Raw genomic sequence first — 21138 nt, 5'->3', positions numbered from 1 at the left:
CGCATTATGATCTTTGAAGTGACTGATCTAAAATTTTCGTTGAACATCTAACAATTATTAAGTAAAAATGTTAGAAATAAATATTGGCTTGCTTTTGTTTAAAAAAACCTACCGCTCCCTTCATTGCACTAAATGAGCATTTCGCTATCAATTCCAAACAACGTACAGTATTTCCGAAATCCTTTAAATCATCCAAAGTATTTGCAATGAAGATATCCAACCATCATCATGAGCCAAACAAAACAATTTAGTATTAATATAAAATTATACAAATATGTCGGCCATCGATGAATTTGAAGCAAAAATTGCTGAACTACATCTCCAGTTGCAGCTGCAAAAGAGCAAAACAAGAGCGGCGAGGGAACGTATTGACAAAATGTCTTCCGAAGTGGTTGACTCTAATCCCTACAGTCGCCTTATGGCACTGCAACGTATGGGTATTGTAAAGGAATATGAACGCATACGCGAAAAAAAACCATCGCTATTGTTGGAGTTGGTGGCGTCGGAAGTGTTACGGCTGATATGTTAACGAGATGTGGAGTTGGGAAACTTATATTATTTGACTATGATAAAGTTGAGTTGGCAAATATGAATCGACGCTTTTTCACACTCGATCAAGCAGGTTTTATCCAAGGTGGAAGCAGCGGCGCGTACATTGAGCTCCATAAACCCTGATGTTAATATCGTAACTCACAACTACAACATAACTACTGTGGAATCACTTGATAAATTCTTAAATACTATAGCCCATGGTGGTATACAATCAAATACGCCGGTCGATCTGGTTTTAAGTTGTGTAGACAATTTTGAAGCACGCATGGCCCATGGTGGTATACAATCAAATACGCTGGTCGATCTGGTTTTAAGTTGTGTAGACAATTTTGAAGCACGCATGGCCATTAATACGGCATGCAATGAGCTCAACTTGAATTGGTTGGAATCCAGTGTATCTGAGAATGCCGTTTCAGGGCATATACAATTTATACGTCCTGGCGAAACTGCTTGCTTCGGTTGTGCACCACCACTTGTTGTAGCAGAACATATTAATGAGCGTACATTGAAACGTGAAGGGGTATGTGCCGCTTCTTTACCCACTACAATGGGTATAACAGCTGGGATGTTAGTCAAAAATACTCTTAAATATCTACTAAATTTTGGTGAAGTATCAGACTATTTGGGTTATAATGCAATGAATGATTTCTTCCCTCGTATGAGTTTAAGACCAAATCCACAATGTGATGATCGACCTTGTCAGGACCGACAGAAAGAATATCAGGCGCGTCCTAAAGCAGTGATTAAAGAGGACGTTGGAGCAGACGATCCGCCCACACATGAAACAAATGAATGTGGTATCGAGCTTGTGGATGACTCGCCTGATGTAGAAGATTCGATTGCTACGGTGTCTGTTGGAAGTAATGTTGCAGATGGCCTGCGTTTAGCTTATGAAGCTCCTGTAAAGACTAGATCCGCAGATGCTGGAGCTGTTTCTGGAAATACGGAGGTAGATTTAAATGAATTATTTGCCCAAATGAAGGCGTTATAGGGTTAAGTGTTAGTATTCTAAAAGAGATGATACCTAGCATTAATATTAAGTAAACATGCCGGTCGGTATGACCATTACAATATTCATGACATGGTACGCATTCGTGACCCTCCTTTGGATTACCAACATACAGCGGTCTACACTTTTCGCATTGATCACCTTTTGTATTATTATGACATTCTAAGCAGACATCCAAACGATGTGGACCTTCACAATTCGAGTGAACATTAATAAACATTGTATGCTACAATTAGCGCCAACATAACCAAAATCACATGTGCAATTATCAGGCTTAATACATTTGCCTCGTACGCAACCCTGACTACACACTGGTGAACATGTGCCATTCTCATCACGATATCCCACACCCCATTGACATGTATAGCCAACTTCTGTATCGATACAGCGTTCCGATATGGGATTACAATTGTGATGACCACTCTCGCATTCACTCTCTGCAGGACACTTAACATAATGCCATGAGACAACATCAGCTGGTGTTAATTGTGTGGCATTACGGCATGAAGTATAAATGAGATCGCAGGTAGAACACGAAGGATCTTCTTGTTTATTCTCCAGAGAGCCTTCCGTGCAAACACCATCACCATTATAACCATCACGTGCACCCCAACCACAATGCGCATGCTCCAAACAGGAAGAACAATGATCGTACCCATTACATGGCTCTGGACAATGTGTAGTCTCATTCGTTTCTAATACGAGGCCACAAACACCACCAGCGCAGAGTAAAGGTTGTGATTGTGGTGAAATGCAGCTATTCAACATAGTGGACCATTTACAATCTTTAGGATTCTCATCATCGTTCGTCGACAAACAAGTGCTGCAGCTCTTATAAATCTGACATGGTATTGGGCATGGCCCAATTATACGATATTTATTTTGTTCAACCAATTCTTTGTTATGCATTCAAGTACCCAATTCACGTTGTGCCCATTCACAGTTCTCATTCATTACACAAACTTCACAGTGCAGTATATGACATTGAGGCTGCGGGCAGAGATTCAGCAAACCAACGCTAATTTCTTTACTACACCAAGTGCTATGACGTTCACAATCCACACCTGCCGGCATGCAACGTCCTTTAATGCCACATTCGTCACACCACTGACAAATAGGTGTAGTCTCGATGTGCGTCGGCCATGAGGCAAGACAAGCGCAACAAGTACTAAAAGTGGAACAATTACGACGCGCCATCCATACATCATCACATGCAGCGCCGTTATTATAAATCAATGTACCATTATGATATTCACATACGCCAGCATCACCTTCGCTGTAGCAATACGATGCTGAACTGTATGTGCCTGTGACTGTGCAAAAGCTACAACCCTTATGATGCCGGCACAAATATTTGCTAGCGCCCCACACTTGACAAATATCATCGGGTAAATAAATGCGTGTGACATGGGATTGTGCGGCGCTACCATCCCAACCGCCTATTATATAAATTACGTTGCTCTCGTGACCGATCGAAATTGCTTCAGCGTACGTGGAATGCGGCAGCCTACCAACAACATGTACATCCTCTGTTAGACGTATCCATTGATTTCAATCATATATATAAGCTACAAGTACATCGCTAGCTTCATAAGGTTGCGTTCGTCCACCATAGACAATCATATATTTATCGGTTGTGGCGGCCGAATGAAAATAACGTGCGCGTGGCCGCATTGCATCAGGACGCATGAGTTCTTTGAATGTCGGCAGTTCTGTCCAAGTCATTTTTACCACCAAACACATAGAGTATATGCGCATCTGCTTGATACACCGTGCTATGACCATAGAGCACTGGCATGCGCATACCCAATGCAAGCAGCTGCTCCCAACCCGTTACCAGACGTGGAATATTCTTGCATACAATCGCTTCACAGTACATAGTACCTGCCATCACCAATACCTGAAACTAGAAAAGGCAAAAGTAAAGAAGTTAGAAAATGTACAAAACACTAAAAACGGAACGATACCGGCATACTTACCCATCCACTGTTCTGCATTTCCACCACCAGTCACCTGAAAAAGAAAAGAAAATTTATTAAAAATCTGAAATAACATAAAAAATAGTTATTGAAATAAAATTATTGCAAAATGTTTTACTACTTACCCTTGTGTCCAGCAACGCGTAAAATTCCACATGAATTGAAGCAAAAACGGTAAAATAAATCTTTCGATTCATTTTTGTTTTTGCTTCATTCTCTATACTGGAAGGCATATTTGTAACCAACGTATGTACATATGTATGTATGTATGCCTACTTGGTTCGGCATATTCTATTAGTGCTGCATCAAATGACGCACACTGATACCGAAAACCCGCAAAAGGAACAAAATCGGGATCGGCTTTTTTGACCCGGGCAGTCCCAAAACATACTTACGCACAAAAAATAAAGGCAAACACCTCCTTAAAAAATTAAATGCTCTCATTTACAAACAAAAAAAAAAAACAACCAAAAAAAAATTTTTTTTTTGATTTTTTGATTTTTTTTGCCGTCGGTACTGCCTGTTTTTTGGCGGGGGGCAGGACTTGTTGTTTCTCAACAACAAACATCACAAACAGTCATTATACGGGCTCGGTACAAAAAAACAATCCGGGTCCCGAAATAAAAGAATCCCGACACGACAAAATCCCGAAATGGGAAAAAGTCAACTGTTTCTACCGGCTTAGTGTGCTACTGCCCCAGTAACCTAGTTTTTTTTCAAGGGCAAGCAAATACATATATGTATATATATATTCGCACGCCACAAATTCACCATACCAGCTGTCAGCTGATCAATAAATACACGACAGGGTTGCACGCCATCTCAAAATGGTACGTGCAGATAGAACGCGTCGTTGAGAACGCATCGCCAATCTGCATGCAAGCACCGGCAGTTGGTACACTTTCCAATTTAATTACGATGTTCGCTATTCGTCATGAGCTGTCGCACAAAATTAAACCAATACCGTCTTCAGCCGCTACGGTTCGTTTAAACTCGGTTTATTCCCATTTTAACGTACGTTTGTGAATAAAACACCACGCGTATCACGAAAACAAGTAATTTTGCGCGGGTGGCTTGGAATCACGTCCGCTCCAAACCTCCCACACACCGCAATCTTGCTGGTTATGTTGAAATATATAAGTTGCTCGAAATCACAGCACTAACTATTCTGCAAAAACGCTCTCGTCACTTCACGTCATTTGACTAGTCATTTTACGGTGACAGGTTATATTCGTAGTCACATGTGCATGGGCGTGGGTAGGTTTGTAACCAGGTGTTTTGTAGGGTAACAATATAATACACAACTGACGAAATACATGCGCTGCGGCGAAAACGCGCATCACCCAACCAACCTCACGGCCACTCGCCCTGGCACATCCATAAAAGGCCACAGTCGCCCTGAGAGCGACACGACACGTAATACGCTGGAACGGAGACCTCGGCCTCTTCGTCCAGCCCAGAAAAAACCTCAAAACCCTCGAGTATGGAACGGAGACCTCTGCCTCTTCGTCCAACCAACAAAAAAACCGCAAATCTGGAATGGAGACCTCGGCCTCTCCATCCGGACCGACAAAAAAAAAAAACCAAAGAATAACAAACAATGGTGCCACTCTGGAACGGAGACCTCGGCCTCTTCGTCCAGCCTTACTGGCCATCGACAATACACATATTACATTCTGAATTTCTATAGTTAAGAATTATGTATAATTCAATGGCAAGAAATATTCACTTCACTGTTCATAACCGCTAATTCTTTCATCTTAGCACAGGTGGCATGCTACGCAAGTCGAAAGGGATTCCCGGCCATTTTGCGTCGCAGACGAACTCTTCATTTAGATTAAGTTTAGTGTGTAAGTCTTATAATAATTTTTCTCGTTTCCGCGGAGGTCATTGGCGGAAAACGATGTTGCGTATCGCAAGGGGGGCCGGCATGTTTAGGCAGGATGCCTAACTTTTCCGCATCTGATTGCGACCCCCCCAATGCAACTCTGCAAATCGATACTCGAATTAATTTATAACCACCCACACCATCACCCTCATGCATGTGCATGCATGTACATGCACGTGTATGTGTGCTTTTGTCAGCACTCATGCATATGCATGTCGGGGTTGATGTGTGGGTGCCTTTCCCCTCCAAAACGGAGGATTTTGCGGGTCAACGGTTGTAGCTTGCTATACAACCGGCCTCTTGGATTCTAACAGCCAACGCGTACACATCTGCCGCCAGCGATCTCTGCCGTATTTCTGCGTTTATTCAGGTAATATTGTAACTATTGCTAGTTTTACATTTACCCAATAAATCACATAGATTATAACGAGAAATCTCGTCTATTTGTTTATTTTCATTTCCAACCCGCTTACTCCCGCTGAGATCGACCCGGTGCGCCCACCTCTCTAGGATTAGACGCACACCGGCCGAACAAGTGAAGTCAAAAACATCTAAGATAACATTGGTCAGAAGGCAACTCTTATGCGTAGATCCTTGTGACCCAAGGTTTAGCCAAAAACCCCAGAGGGTTAGGGGATCAGAATATACCCGCGGTAGGTATGCCTGTCATAAGGGGCGACTAAACTACCAGATTCAAGGGGATCTGTAGCGCAAACCTTCAGGTTTCCAGTGCAATATATAGCTTCTCCAAACGCAATTGTCAACCTCACCTATCCGCGGCGAATCCTGTATCACTAACAGACGAGGCTCTGGCGACCCCAAGCTCCTCATGGAACTTGGGGGTGGGGAGGGAGGGAATGGCCTGAAGGTTTAATGTGGCCCCATAAATCGTTCCCGAGATGGTCGGGCTGGCACCTTAATGGTGCTGCGGTACCGGATCTGTATCCCGAAAAGGACCATCACATCGATAACACTCCTCAAAGTCTTCGGGGAGCAACCTTATCGCTACAAAAATAACAACAACAACCCGGGGTTTTGGGTGCAATTAACTTGCAGCCGATCTAGTCAGATATTGCTTCAATTCCAAATAACTCGAGGGCTCGACTGACGACAATCGGTGTGGTTCAACTCCACCACGAAGACTATGCTTTAATTGACGTGAAGCCACTCGTGCCATTAGTAGGTCATTTGCAATTATCAACGCATATGACTAAAAAGGATCACATGAACCTTCCAATGTCAGCTGGGAAAACGCCTACATTCCAACGCAAATTTAACCAAAAGAATTTTGAAGCAACAGTGTGGGCACTGGAGTACATAAGTACACCAAATCGGTGGAGAAGAAAAATTTCGCTAATATTACAAAAAAAAAAAACAAAAGAAAAAAGCAAGGAAACAAGAAAACAAAAGGAGATTGGAATTCTCGTATTCGAGCGATACTAACACAAAATAAAAAATAGAATACTAAACCATTGACCACTAACATCGCAAAACAAAAACAAAAATTTCCAAAATGCTAACCATCAACACTTTCACAAGCGGTCCAAATAATTCTTTCCTTTTTCTTCATAATTCCCAAAATTCCCCAGCAGCAACTCACTTTCTAATACTAGGTATTTAGGTTATTAATGGGAATTGGGTATATTCTATGTGGGTCACTACTCACATCACATTCAGAATTCTTATCAACTTATGTAATTAAAAGATTTGAATAAAAAAATATTCCATGTAAAACCATTTTATAAGTTAAACTTTTCAAAATTTTTTAAACAAATCAAAATGAATGTAAATATTGTAAAACAAAAAAAAAGAAAAAATTAACAGTTTCCAGTTTCTTGTTACCTCTAAGTTACTACTGTTAACTATTTTAGACATAAGATGACTTGTAAATTCTTATCTATAATATTTTTTACTGCAAACAAATGAATTCTTTTTCACTAAGCCGGGTAATACATAGAATTAAGTATAATTAAAATAAATCTAATCCACGCAGCATTTGTCTCTGCGCAACCGCGCAACGATGTCTTCAAGATCGATTCTCCAATTGTTTAAATCAGCGATGGATACGGCTGGATAACAATTGGATACTTCAAACTAATTCACATGATCAACCTATCTCGATATGAGGAAATAACAAACGAAACCAACGATTATACAGATGTTCTCTTCTACCATTTGGAGAAAGCCCAAACTCAGCTCAGTGAACTAAAAAACCCGAAAGATAAACGGACTGGGATAAAGGCTTACAAGTACAGGATTATTAGTATCCAATAACAATCAACAATACAAGATAAACTCTGAAATATTTAAAAAATCTGATGAATTATTACAGACTGTCAACGGCACCATAACCGCCGGCATGATCATATTATGAAGATATCACGGGCAATTCTACACAAGGTAAGGATTCTGAGGGACGATGTGTAGCATTACAGCATTGCTTGGAATGCACCTCACTTCAAATGCTTTTAATAACACTAATATACATACAAACAAATGTTCATATTTTACTGACTCAGAGTTCATTTGCATTTGCTAAATTGTCCAATTTATCGGTCAGCCACAACAACCAACTTATGTGCGGATCATATTGACAGTATGTAGGTCAACACAATAAAATGCTGACAAACCATTATTCATTATGATTCATTATGAAAGGATGTACTTTAATATGTAAGTATTAATGTAAGTATGTATGTGTAGGTTAATAACTTTTGTATAAATAGAAATGAATTTCTTCAATAAAGTGAATTCTGTTTTACACGCTAACCATTGGCGTTCTTGGTCTCCTTAAGAACATTTCATGGCGATCCTGCCAGTTTCGATTAATATCGGCAAAACTGCTAAAATAATCTAACTGGTCAGAGGTCCTCATCAGTAAGTCCGAATCATACACGGGACATACAAATGGAAAGTTAAAGGCTCGAACACGTCGTTTGGTTTATTCATTCTTATCATTCCTTGAGCAATTACTGCATTTGGCATATTCATGAGTATTGGCATTTCATCTTCATCAGCCCTTGAGCAATTACTTGAAATCAGCAAGAAGGAGAAGGCATTCCTTGATATGTTATCAAACTTCTGAGTAGGATACACTGGGTCATAACATTTTTTTACCTCGATGTCACCTATACCTACTTGGGAAGGCAGAAATTTTCCATTATTAAACTCGAACTAAAATCTACAAGTATCGGCACATCTGGGAGTTGCTATTTTCTCATCTGCATAAAAGAAGTGGAATGACTGGGATACAACGTTGACTGACACCACGACTGGCAGCAGGCAGTAGAATTATTTTAAGTATAAACAATTAGAAAAAAAATTTTGCGTCCCTAGGGATGCTTACCCACGAGCAAAAATTTTATTTTTGCTTAGGCATTTTTTTTTAAGTCAGGAATGGTAACTTAAAATTAAAAGAATATTTCAAATTTGTCATGTTAAAAGTTAATTAATTTGACCAGCTAAAATTTAAAGAACAATGTTTTGAAAAAAAAAAAGAATTAATTATATGTTAAAAAATTAATTAAAAATTAAATTTCAAAATTTAAGTTCGTAAATTGGAATGCTTAAGACGTTTTCATAAAGCTTCTTAAGAAAAAAAAATACTCTGTTAACTTTCGTTACATATACACAACTTCAGTTATTTCCTTTGTTATGAATGAAATAACCACAGAGGAGTTTCAAAAAATGTTTGAAGAGTGTCAAAACACAATAGAAAATTTTATCAAAATCTCAGAAAAAAATAAAACTCAAAAGCAAGGTCCGACACCGATTACTATAGAAGAGTATCGGCGAAGGAACAAGCTGCATACAACGGAGGAAGTCCTAAAAATACCTACCACAAAAATCCAAAGAAGGAAGCGGGGAGGCAGACAATTTAGAAAAAGAAAGGAAATAGCTGAAACATATAAACTCCTAAATATAACAACAAATACGGCAGATAGGATTAAATTAAAAGAAAAAATTCAGGAGTTAAGAAAAATAAAATAACTTCTTGACAAATTGTGAAAAAAAATTGTTTAAAATCTTTATTATTAAATAAATTGGAATACCAGGCAAATACTGGGAGCACCCCATTAAATTTGAGGATAAATTAATTTTAAATGAGGGAAAAGTAGATTATGAAAAAGAACTAAAAAGGTTAACGCCTTTTTGGAATAAGATAAGCATGAATAGGGAACCCACAATTGAGGATGTAAAAAATGCCACAAACAATGTTCATATTTTACTGAGAATGATTAGAATGGTATTCCCCGAGAGAGCTTAAAATCAAATTATAATAGCGTTTGAATTTTTTTTTGACTATGAATAAAAAAAAATATTTCTAAATATTTTGTAAAAGAAAATAAACTATACTAAGCTAGTAAATTATAAAATTTATGAAATGTTAAAAATTTTCACCTAAATAAAAATATTTTCATATGGCTTAGCAGCTAAAGGCATCTACCTTTGCACTGATATGAATGTTGGAGATTCGAGTTCAACGGTCAGCTCCCGAAAAGCTAGCTGATGAAGAAGTGAAATTAAGAAACATGTCTTAGTAACCATCGCCATTTGTAAACTTACAATTTTTCTCTAATATCAATTATAAAAATATTTTTAATAAATTTAAATAATTTTAGAATCACAATTTTTATAATATAACAGTTATAAATAAAATGGATTATTTAGGATAAAGAAAAAAAATCAAAGAAATTTTATTGGAATTTACCCCTTATTTACTGAAACAGGAAACCAATTACAGAAGTTTCAAAATCTCTTGGTGGGCAAAAATAGCCCAAGACATCATGACAGCAATAGCAAGGTATGAATTAGGGAAAGAAAGCTCTGAAACAACAGAGAACAGGATAATCAAGTATGAACCACCAATAGAATCAAACACGAAAATCATTCCAAATGTCCCAGATGTTTGGTTAGCAGTAATAATTTGCGTATTCATGCTATTTATTATTACAATAGCTATGATGCTCAAAAACTATATGAAGCACAAATATAGCCAGTTAAACCCCGTCACAGATCGTATCTAAGAAACACCATTCTTTGCAACCCACTACCTAAACCCAAACCCAAAACGGAGGAAGAGCAATGAATAATTAAAATAACTCCAAAAAGTAACCTTCAAAATGTCTCAATTGACAGTAAAGTCAGCTTCATTAGCCCCGCCTAAATTCAATAAAAAATCAAGAATTTGCATAATCTCTTTGAACACTCTTGATATTTCTGAGGACAAAGATAGTCATGAAGCAATAGAAAAATTCCAGGACGGTGGAAATATGCAAAACACCAAATACTAAAAAACCAGACAATAATAACAACAAAAAAAAAAAAAAAAAAAAACGACGAAGAAAAGTCACAAAGAGAACATATATATATGTTAAAGCGCTATATAAATTTGCAACAAAAGACTAGTCGCGCTCATTTTCATCTTCGGATAGAAAAATGGTAGTGTAGAAAATTTTCAAGCAGCCTGATTGTTGAGGAAGTTATTGACTTAGGACAATATTCGACCAGGCTGAAATAAGTCGGCAATCGAGGACTTGAAAATAAGGAAAAACACAGTTGTCCTGAGGGACAAATTGGTGAAAATAATTGAATATATACTGCAGTAGGCGAATTTTTAAATTAAAAAGGTACCCAAGTTCTCTAAGATTTAATAATTGAACTAACCCCAGAGGTAGTGAAAGTAACAAATCCCAATCCCAAAAGTTAAATAATTCTTCATAAATATCATGACGATTCTGTCTTGGTGGCCGCCGCAGAAATCACATGACATTAAGATCAAAGATATTGCTGGAAAATGAAAAAGAACATTTAAAGATATCAAACCTTTTTGCATCCACTGTACCTTCCAGTTACCCATTAGCTGAACTCGCTCTTCCATCAATTACATCTCCTAAATTTCTGTATAATTATTTAAATATTACTTCTTTTATATGATCTAAGTTTAAAAAAATCGAATTTAGTCGCCGATGCTCTTTCTCGTCTCAAAACCGAAGTTAATGTGCTATACGATCCTATCATTGTCCAACCTCCATCTGTTTCAGGACAGGATTCCAGAAGTGCTGGACTCGAAAGAGAACCCGAAATTGGCACTGTCACTCAATGCACGATGCATTCAGCAGATCAGGATAATTCGGATTTAATACCACATGTAGAGGTCCCCCTTGACGTTTTTAAAAACCAAATAACCTTCAGAGACAGCAATCGGCCACAATGCCTGGAGCATCCTTATCCGGGCTATAGCAGGCACTATGTGTCATTTCCTGAATCGGATACCGCCGCATTTGTTACTATTTTAAGGGAGTGCCTCAACCCAAATGTGATAAATGGGATAAATATTCCTGAGATATTCCTCGCTTCACTTCAAAACGCGTTCATTAACAACTTCCAGAGGTACCGCATTAGAATAACCCAGAGGGTGGTGGAAGATGTTACGGTGCCTGACAGGATCTACGAAATAATCGAGAGCGAGCACAAACGAGCCCACAGAAATCCCCGTGAGAATAAAGCACAAATACTCGAGCGATTTAATTTTATACGTCGACCTCTTCGAAATAGAAAAGCAAAAGTATCTTAGTGCAATTGATAAATTCACGAAATTTACCAAGCTTTTCCCAATAAAGAACAAATCTTCCGTTCACCTCCGAAGAAAGCTTACTGATCTCCTGCACTATTTCTCCGTGCCGAAAATATTAGTTATGGACAATGAGAGGGGATTTTTGACTCCCCTTGTCCTAAATTATATTCGATCCCTTGGCATAGATATTTACCAAACTTCTACACAACGAAGCGAAAATAACGGTCAGGTTGAGCGTCTGCACTCAACGTTGATTGAGATATACCTCCGTATTTCGGTTGAATATAACAGACTTAAGAACGCATTTCTATGGCAGTGGACAGGTACACAATACTGTCCACTCTGTTATCAAACGAAAACCAGCGGATGTGTTCTTCAACCGGACCTCAAGAATAAATTATCAGGAATTGGTGAATATCTGAGAAAAAACTATGGAGGATATAAAGGCCTTATTGGAGAAGGAACAGGAGGTCAAGAATGCGAGGTTGAACGCTAAACGCACAACACCGCTTTCCTTTGAAACAGGGGAAAGTTGTTGATTGCCAACAAACAAATAAAGGCGAAACAAAAGCCTCTTTCTAAAGAAGAAACTGTCGCTGATGACAGCAACTTAACTATTGTTACCGAAAGTGGGAAAAAGTTCCACAAAAGTGAAGTCAAAAACATCTAAGATAACATTGGTCAGAAGGCAACTCTTATGCGTAGATCCTTGTGACCCAAGGTTTAGCCAAAAACCCCAGAGGGTTAGGGGATCAGAATATACCCGCGGTAGGTATGCCTGTCGTAAGGGGCGACTAAAATACCAGATTCAAGGGGATCTGTAGCGCAACCCTTCAGGTTTCCAGTGCAATATATAGCTTCTCCAAACCCAATTGTCAACCTCACCTATCCGCGGCGAATCCTGTATCACTAACAGACGAGGCTCTGGCGACCCCAAGCTCCTCCTGGAACTTGGGGGTGGGGAGGGAGGGAATGGCCTGAAGGTTTAACGTGGCCCCATAAATCGTTCCCGGGATGGTCGGGCTGGCACCTTAATGGTGCTGCGGTACCGGATCTGTATCCGGAAAAGGACCATCACATCGATAACACTCCTCAAAGTCTTCGGGGAGCAATCTTATCGCTACAAAAATAACAACAATAACCCGGGGTTTTGGGTGCAATTAACTTGCAGCCGATCTAGTCAGATATTGCTTCAATTCAAAATAACTCGATGCCTCGACTGACGACAATCGGTGTGGTTCAACTCCACCACGAAGACTATGCTTTAATTGACGTGAAGCCACTCGTGCCATTAGTAGGTCATTTGCAATTATCAACGCTTATGACTAAAAAGGATCACACGAACCTTCCAATGTCAGCTGGGAAAACGCCTATATTCCAACTCAAATTTAACCAAAAGAATTTTGAAGCAACAGTGTGGGCACTGGAGTACATAAGTACACCAAATCGGTGGAGAAGAAAAATTTCGCTCATATTACAAAAAAAAAAACAAAAGAAAAAAGCAAGGAAACAAGAAAACAAAAGGAGATTGGAATTCTCGTATTCGAGCGATACTAACACAAAATAAAAAATAGAATACTAAACCATTGACCACTAACATCGCAAAACAAAAACAAAAATTTCCAAAATGCTAACCATCAACACTTTCACAAGCGGTCCAAATAATTGTTTCCTTTTTCTTCATAATTCCCAAAATTCCCCAGCAGCAACTCACTTTCTAATACTAGGTATTTAGGTTATTAATGGGAATTGGGTATATTCTATGTGGGTCACTACTCACATCACATTCAGAATTCTTATCAACTTATGTAATTAAAAGATTTGAATAAAAAAATATTCCATGTAAAACCATTTTATAAGTTAAACTTTTCAAAATTTTTCAAACAAATCAAAACGAATGTAAATATTGTAAAACAAAAAAAGAAAAAATTAACAGTTTCCAGTTTCTTGTTACCTCTAAGTTATTACTATTAACTATTTTAGACATAAGATGACTTGTAAATTTTTATCTATAATATTTTTTACTGCAAACAAATGAATTCTTTTTCACTAAGCCGGGTAATATATAGAATTAAGTATAATTAAAATAAATCTAATCCACGCAGCATTTGTCTCTGCGCAACCGCGCAACGATGTCTTCAAGATCGATTCTCCAATTGTTTAAATCCGCGATGGATACGGCTGGATAACAATTGGATACTTCAAACTAATTCACATGATCAACCTATCTCGATATGAGGAAATAACAAACGAAACCAACGATTATACAGATGTTCTCTTCTACCACTTGGAGAAAGCCCAAACTCAGCTCAGTGAACTAAAAAACCCGAAAGATAAACGGACTGGGATAAAGGCTTACAAGTACAGGATTATTAGTATCCAATAACAATCAACAATACAAGATAAACTCTGAAATATTTAAAAAATCTGATGAATTATTACAGACTGTCAATGGCACCATAACCGCCGGCATGATCACATTATGAAGATATCACGGGCAATTCTACACAAGGTAAGGATTCTGAGGGACGATGTGTAGCATTACAGCATTGCTTGGAATGCACCTCACTTCAAATGCTTTTAATAACACTAATATACATACAAACAAATGTTCATATTTTACTGACTCAGAGTTCATTTGCATTTGCCAAACTGTCCAATTTATCGGTCAGCCACAACAACCAACTTATGTGCGGATCATATTGACAGTATGTAGGTCAACACAATAAAATGCTGACAAACCATTACTCATTATGATTCATTATGAAAGGATGTACTTTCATATGTAAGCTTTAATGTAAATATGTATGTGTAGGTTAAGAACTTTTGTATAAATAGAAATGAATTTCTTCAATAAAGTGAATTCTGTTTTACACGCTAACCATTGGCGTTCTTGGTCTCCTTAAGAACATTTCATGGCGATCCTGCCAGTTTAGATTAATATCGGCAAAACTGCTAAAATAATCTAACTGGTCAGAGGTCGTCATCAGTAAGTCCGAATCATACACGGGACATACAAATGGAAAGTTAAAGGCTCGAACAAGTCGTTTGGTTTATTCATTCTTATCATTCCTTGAGCAGTTACTGCATTTGGCATATTCATGAGTATTGGCATTTCATCTTCATCAGCCCTTGAGCAATTACTTGAAATCAGCAAGAAGGAGAAGGCATTCCTTGATATGTTATCAAACTTCTGAGTAGGATACACTGGGTCATAACATTTTTTCACCTCGATGTCACCTATACCTACTTGGGAAGGCAGAAGTTTTCCATTATTAAACTCGAACTAAAATCTACAAGTATCGGCACATCTGGGAGTTGCTATTTTCTCATCTGCATAAAAGAAGTGGAATGACTGGGATACAACGTTGACTGACACCACGACTGGCAGCAGGCAGTAGAATTATTTTAAGTATAAACAATTAGAAAAAAATTTAGCGTCCCTAAGGATACTTACCCACGAGCAAAAATTTTATTTTTGCTTAAGCATTTTTTTAAGTCAGGAATGGTAACTTAAAATTAAAAGAATATTTCAAATTTGTCATGTTAAAAGTTAATTAATTTGATCAGCTAAAATTTAAAGAACAATGTTTTGAAAAAAAAAAAGAATTAATTATATGTTAAAAAATTAATTAAAAATTAAATTTCAAAATTTAAGTTCGTAAATTGGAATGCTTAAGACGTTTTCATAAAGCTTCTTAAGAAAAAAAAAATACTCTGTTAACTTTCGTTACATATACACAACTTCAGTTATTTCCTTTGTTATGAATGAAATAACCACAGAGGAGTTTCAAAAAATTTTTGAAGAGTGTGAAAACACAATAAAAAATTTTATCAAAATCTCAGAAAAAAATAAAATTCAAAAGCAAGGTCCGACACCGATTACTATAGAAGAGTATCGGCGAAGGAACAAGCTGCATACAACGGAGGAAGTCCTAAAAATACCTACCCCAAAAATCCAAAGAAGTAAGCGGGGAGGCAGACAATTTAGAAAAAGAAAGGAAATAGCTGAAACATATAAACTCCTAAATATAACAACAAATACCGCAGATAGGATTAAATTAAAAGAAAAAATTCAGGAGTTAAGAAAAATAAAATAACTTCTTAACAAATTGTGAAAAAAATTGTTTAAAATCTTTATTATTAAGTAAATTGGAATACCAGGCAAATATTGGGAGCACCCCATTAAATTTGAGGATAAAGTAATTTTAAATGCGGGAAAAGTAGATTATGAAAAAGAACTACAAAAGTTAAAGCCTTTTTGGAAAAAGATAGGCATGAATAGGGAACCCACAATTGAGGATGTAAAAAATGCCACAAACAATGTTCATATTTTACTGAGAATGATTAGAATGGTATTCCCCGAGAGAGCTTAAAATCAAATTATAATAGCGTTTGAATTTTTTTTTGACTATGAATAAAAAAAAAATATTTCTAAATATTTTGTAAAAGACAATAAACTATACTAAGCTAGTAAATTATAAAATTTATGAAATGTTAAAAATTTTCACCTAAATAAAAATATTGTCATATGGCTTAGCAGCTAAAGGCATCTACCTTTGCACTGATATGAATGTTGGAGATTAGAGTTCAACGGTCAGCTCCCGAAAAGCTAGCTGATGAAGAAGTGAAATTAAGAAACATGTCTTAGTACCCATCGCTGTTTGTAAACTTACAATTTTTCTCTAATATCAATTATAAAAATATTTTTAATAAATTTAAATAATTTTAGAATCACAATTTTTATAATATAACAGTTATAAATAAAATGGATTATTTAGGATAAAGAAAAAAAATCAAAGAAATTTTATTGGAATTTACCCCTTATTTACTGAAACAGGAAACCAATTACAGAAGTTTCAAAATGTCTTGGTGGGCAAAAATAGCCCAAGACATCATGACAGCAATAGCAAGGTATGAATTAGGGAAAGAAAGCTCTGAAACAACAGAGAACAGGATAATCAAGTATGAATCACCAATATACCTAAACCCAAACCCAAAACGGAGGAAGAGCAATGAATAATTAAAATAACTCCAAAAAGTAACCTTCAAAATGTCTCAATTGACAGTAAAGTCAGCTTCATTAGCCCGCCTAAATTCAATAGCAAATCAAGAATTTGCATAATCTCTTTGAACACTCTTCATATTTTTGAAGACAAAGATAGTCATGAAGCAATAGAAAAATTCCAGGACGGTGGAAATATGCAAAACACCAAATACTAAAAAACCAGACAATAATAACAACAAAAAAAAAAAAACGACGAAGAAAAGTCACAAAGAGAACATATATATATGTTAAAGCGCTATATAAATTTGCAACAAAAGACTAGTCGCGCTCATTTTCATCTTCGGATAGAAAAATGGTAGTGTAGAAAATTTTCAAGCAACCTGATTGTTGAGGAAGTTATTGACTTAGGACAATAATCCACCAGGCTGAAATAAGCCGGTAATCGAGGACTTGAAAATAAGGAAAAACACAGTTGTCCTGAGGGACAAATTGGTGAAAATAAGTGAATATATACTGCAGTAGGCGAATTTTTAAATTAAAAAGATACCCAAGTTCTCTAATATCTAATAATTGAACTAACCCCAGAGGTAGTGAAAGTGACAAATCCCAATCCCAAAAGTTAAATAATTCTTCATAAATATCATGACGATTCTGTCTTGGTGGCCGCCGCAGAAATCACATGACATTAAGATCAAATATAATGCTGGAAAATGAAAAAGGACATTTAAAGATATGAAACCTTTTTGCATCCACTGTACCTTCCAGTTACCCATTAGCTGAACTCGCTCTTCCATCAATTACATCTCCTAAATTTCTGCATAATTAGTTAAAGATTACTTCTTTTATATGATCTAAGTTTAAAAAAAAAATCCTTGGGTTATAAGAATTTTATACGGCATGGGGGTAAGAAAATATAAAACATTATTCTCTTTTAATTGTTAGAAATACCATTTTAAATAAATAAATAATAGAATAAGAAATAGTGATAGGACAATCAAAAGCAAAGAAATGGTAATCCATAAAAATAGGCTTAAACAAGTCTGTATCTGCGCAACCGCGCACACGTACGATGTGTTCAAGATCGATTCTCCAATTGTTTAAATCCGCGATGGATACGGCTGGATAACAATTGGATACTTCAAACTAATTCACATGATCAACCTATCTCTATATGAGGAAATAACAAACGAAACCAACGATTATACAGATGTTCTCTTCTACCACTTAGAGAAAGCCCAAACTCAGCTCAGTGAACTAAAAAACCCGAAAGATAAACGGACTGGGATAAAGTCTTACAAGTACAGGATTATTAGTATCCAATAACAATCAACAATACAAGGTAAACTCTGAAATATTTAAAAAATCTGATGAATTATTGCAGACTGTCAATGGCACCATAACCGCCGGCATGATCACATTATGAAGATATCACGGGCAATTCTACACAAGGTAAGGATTCTGAGGACGATGTGTAGCATTACAGCATTGTTTGGAATGCACCTCACTTCAAATGATTTTAATAACACTAATATACATACAAACAAATGTTCATATTTTACTGACTTAGAGTTCATTTGCATTTGCCAAACTGTCAAATATATCGGTCAGCCACAACAACCAACTTATGTGCGGATCATATTGACAGTATATAGGTCAATACAATAATATGCTGACAAACCATTATTCATTATGATTCATTATGAAAGGATGTACTTTAATATGTAAGCATTAATGTAAGTATGTACTAGAGATATACGCCGCCGATAAACGCCGCCCCGCCGCCGATTTTGGTCGCTTTTCGCACGCCGCCGCCGAACGTCAAAAATATCGGCGTGGCGGCGCGGGGTCCGGCGCGTTACTATATTTTCTACTCGTTTAAGACTATTTAGGCCATTTATTGTTCATGTCGAAAATTGGTCGGATATGGTCGAAAGTAGCATCAACGGATACGCATCACTGCCAGTTATAAGAAATTTAACTCTTTATAACTATTCAAAAGTTATTTAAAATAACAGGCGCTTTCGATGTCAGCTTAACACGGACTTTTCATCACCTAATTCAGCAAGTTATTAAAACAAAATACTAAAAGAAAAGTTATATAATAAATGTATATGCTCACTTCGCATTTTTGAAAAAATTAATAATGAACAATTAATTAAAATAAAATTACCCAAGGCGAACATGTTTTTAAACTGTCCTCAAGAATAAGCGAAATCAGTGATGCAAAATCCTTTAGTAGGTTCTAGGGGCATAAACACTCTTTTGAAATTATTCTTACCTCATACTTAAGTTGAGGATATATGTACATATGAGAAGGGTTTGAAAAATCGCTTGGGCTTACATTCAAACATTTGTTGTTTATTTGCGAAACTATACAATAGCGTCTGAAATGTTAATTTTGATTTTCACACTTCATCCTTCAACACCCAAGTCTCCCGGTTTGACATTTCCTAAAGTTGGCGGCCCTATCCAAAACTAGTCCCTTGGAGTGAATCACATTGATTATAGCCTATCAACCTTCGCAAGAACACTCAAAGTGGTGAAGCAAAAGCTTTCCCAAGACAGTGGAACTAAAGACCGTGTGTGATACTACCCTAACGTAGTGGACAGTCGAACTTGTCTGAAAACTGAAGCTACGCGGTCATCCATAATGAGCTCCTATATCGGAAGGGCGGAAAACAGTAGTTAACAACTTTCAACTTAAAATCCGTCGACTTTCATTCTAAATTTGATTTAACGAAGACTATTGAAATTAATGTTGTGAACACAAACGTCTGCAATCTTTGGTCTACATTTTACAAATTTTATCCAGGGTCCTTGTAAAATTTTAATTATGTAGATGCGCCGAGGATTATACGGATTTTCACCCATGACGCAATGACATCCACTTAGACTGCTTATGATTTCGAGGGCGGCATCTTTGGCCGAATAGTCACTCCCTAACGTTTCATAGTGTAGCTCGGCAGCATAGCGCTACAAAAGCATCCGTTGGAAAATCTTCGGAGCTACACCTATAGCTTCTAGGAATGTGACGTCGATGAAGGTATGAGTTCGAAGTCGCAGTCGTATAGCTTCTGTACTAGCATATGGTGGGAGGCTCAGGAGGCGTGATAGCGACTGGTGGTAGGGATTCCTACTGTTCGCACATCGGAAATTTTAGCTCTTAAAAACAGCCGAAAAAACTGGAGGCGCCCTGTGCCACGATAGTCATGCGTATTAATAGACCATTCATAGCAACCCTAAGTCGCCTTTATGCGTGACCGCCAAGGAGCGACAAATGATTTAAAGAAATTGTGTTCGCGACGATTATTAGGAGTTAACCCTAGGTGAAACTACGCTTTGCACGAGATATACAGGCAAAAGTGTGACTATTTTATGTATCTCTATTTCTTTTCAGCAGACGCCGCAGTACCAATTCCAAACCCGGGGTTAGGTTCGAAGCCTCTCTGGAGCATGCGAACTAGGGACAATCCCTTCGCAAGGATCTACTCCTGAAAATTTTTGAACGGTCTGCGAGATTTTGATGCAAAAACATCGGACCTTTCCGAAATGGCCAACACGTTGATTTCCTTAAATACATATAAACAAAAACTTTCCTAAATATTATTTTTTTAAATAGAAAAATCAAGCTTTTAAAGTAAGAACACCGGCGTACGCCGGCGCCGCCGGTATATAATAGAGCCTACGCCGCCGCCGCCGATAAAGTGATCGGCGTAAACCTCTAGTATGTACATATGTGTAGGTTCAGAACTTTTGTATAAATAGAAATGAATTTCTTCAATAAAGTGAATTCTGTTTTACACGTTAACCATTGGCGTTCTTGGTCTCCTTAAGAACATTTCATGGCGATCCTGCCAGTTCAGATTAATATCGGCAAAACTGCTAAAATAATCTAACTGGTCAGAGGTCCTCATCAGTAAGTCCGAATCATACACGGGACATACAAATGGAAAGTTAAAGGCTCGAACAAGGCGTTTGGTTTATTCATTCTTATCATTCCTTGAGCAATTACTGCATTTGGCATATTCATGAGTATTGGCATTTCATCTTCATCAGCCCTTGAGCAATTACTTGAAATCAGCAAGAAGGAGAAGGCATTCCTTGATATGTTATCAAACTTCTGAG

At 37.3% G+C, this 21138-nt stretch overlaps 1 pseudogene; it reads left to right on the top strand.

The window, feature by feature from the left end:
- Positions 1–274: 274 nt before the first annotated feature.
- On the top strand, positions 275–1657 carry LOC137246616 (ubiquitin-like modifier-activating enzyme 5; annotated as a pseudogene).
- The last annotated feature ends 19481 nt before the right edge of the window (positions 1658–21138 follow it).

This window comes from Eurosta solidaginis, chromosome 3 (genome assembly GCF_040869045.1).
Source record: "Eurosta solidaginis isolate ZX-2024a chromosome 3, ASM4086904v1, whole genome shotgun sequence".
Taxonomy (NCBI): Eukaryota; Metazoa; Arthropoda; class Insecta; order Diptera; family Tephritidae; genus Eurosta; species Eurosta solidaginis.
This window is presented reverse-complemented; position numbering and strand designations above follow the sequence as displayed.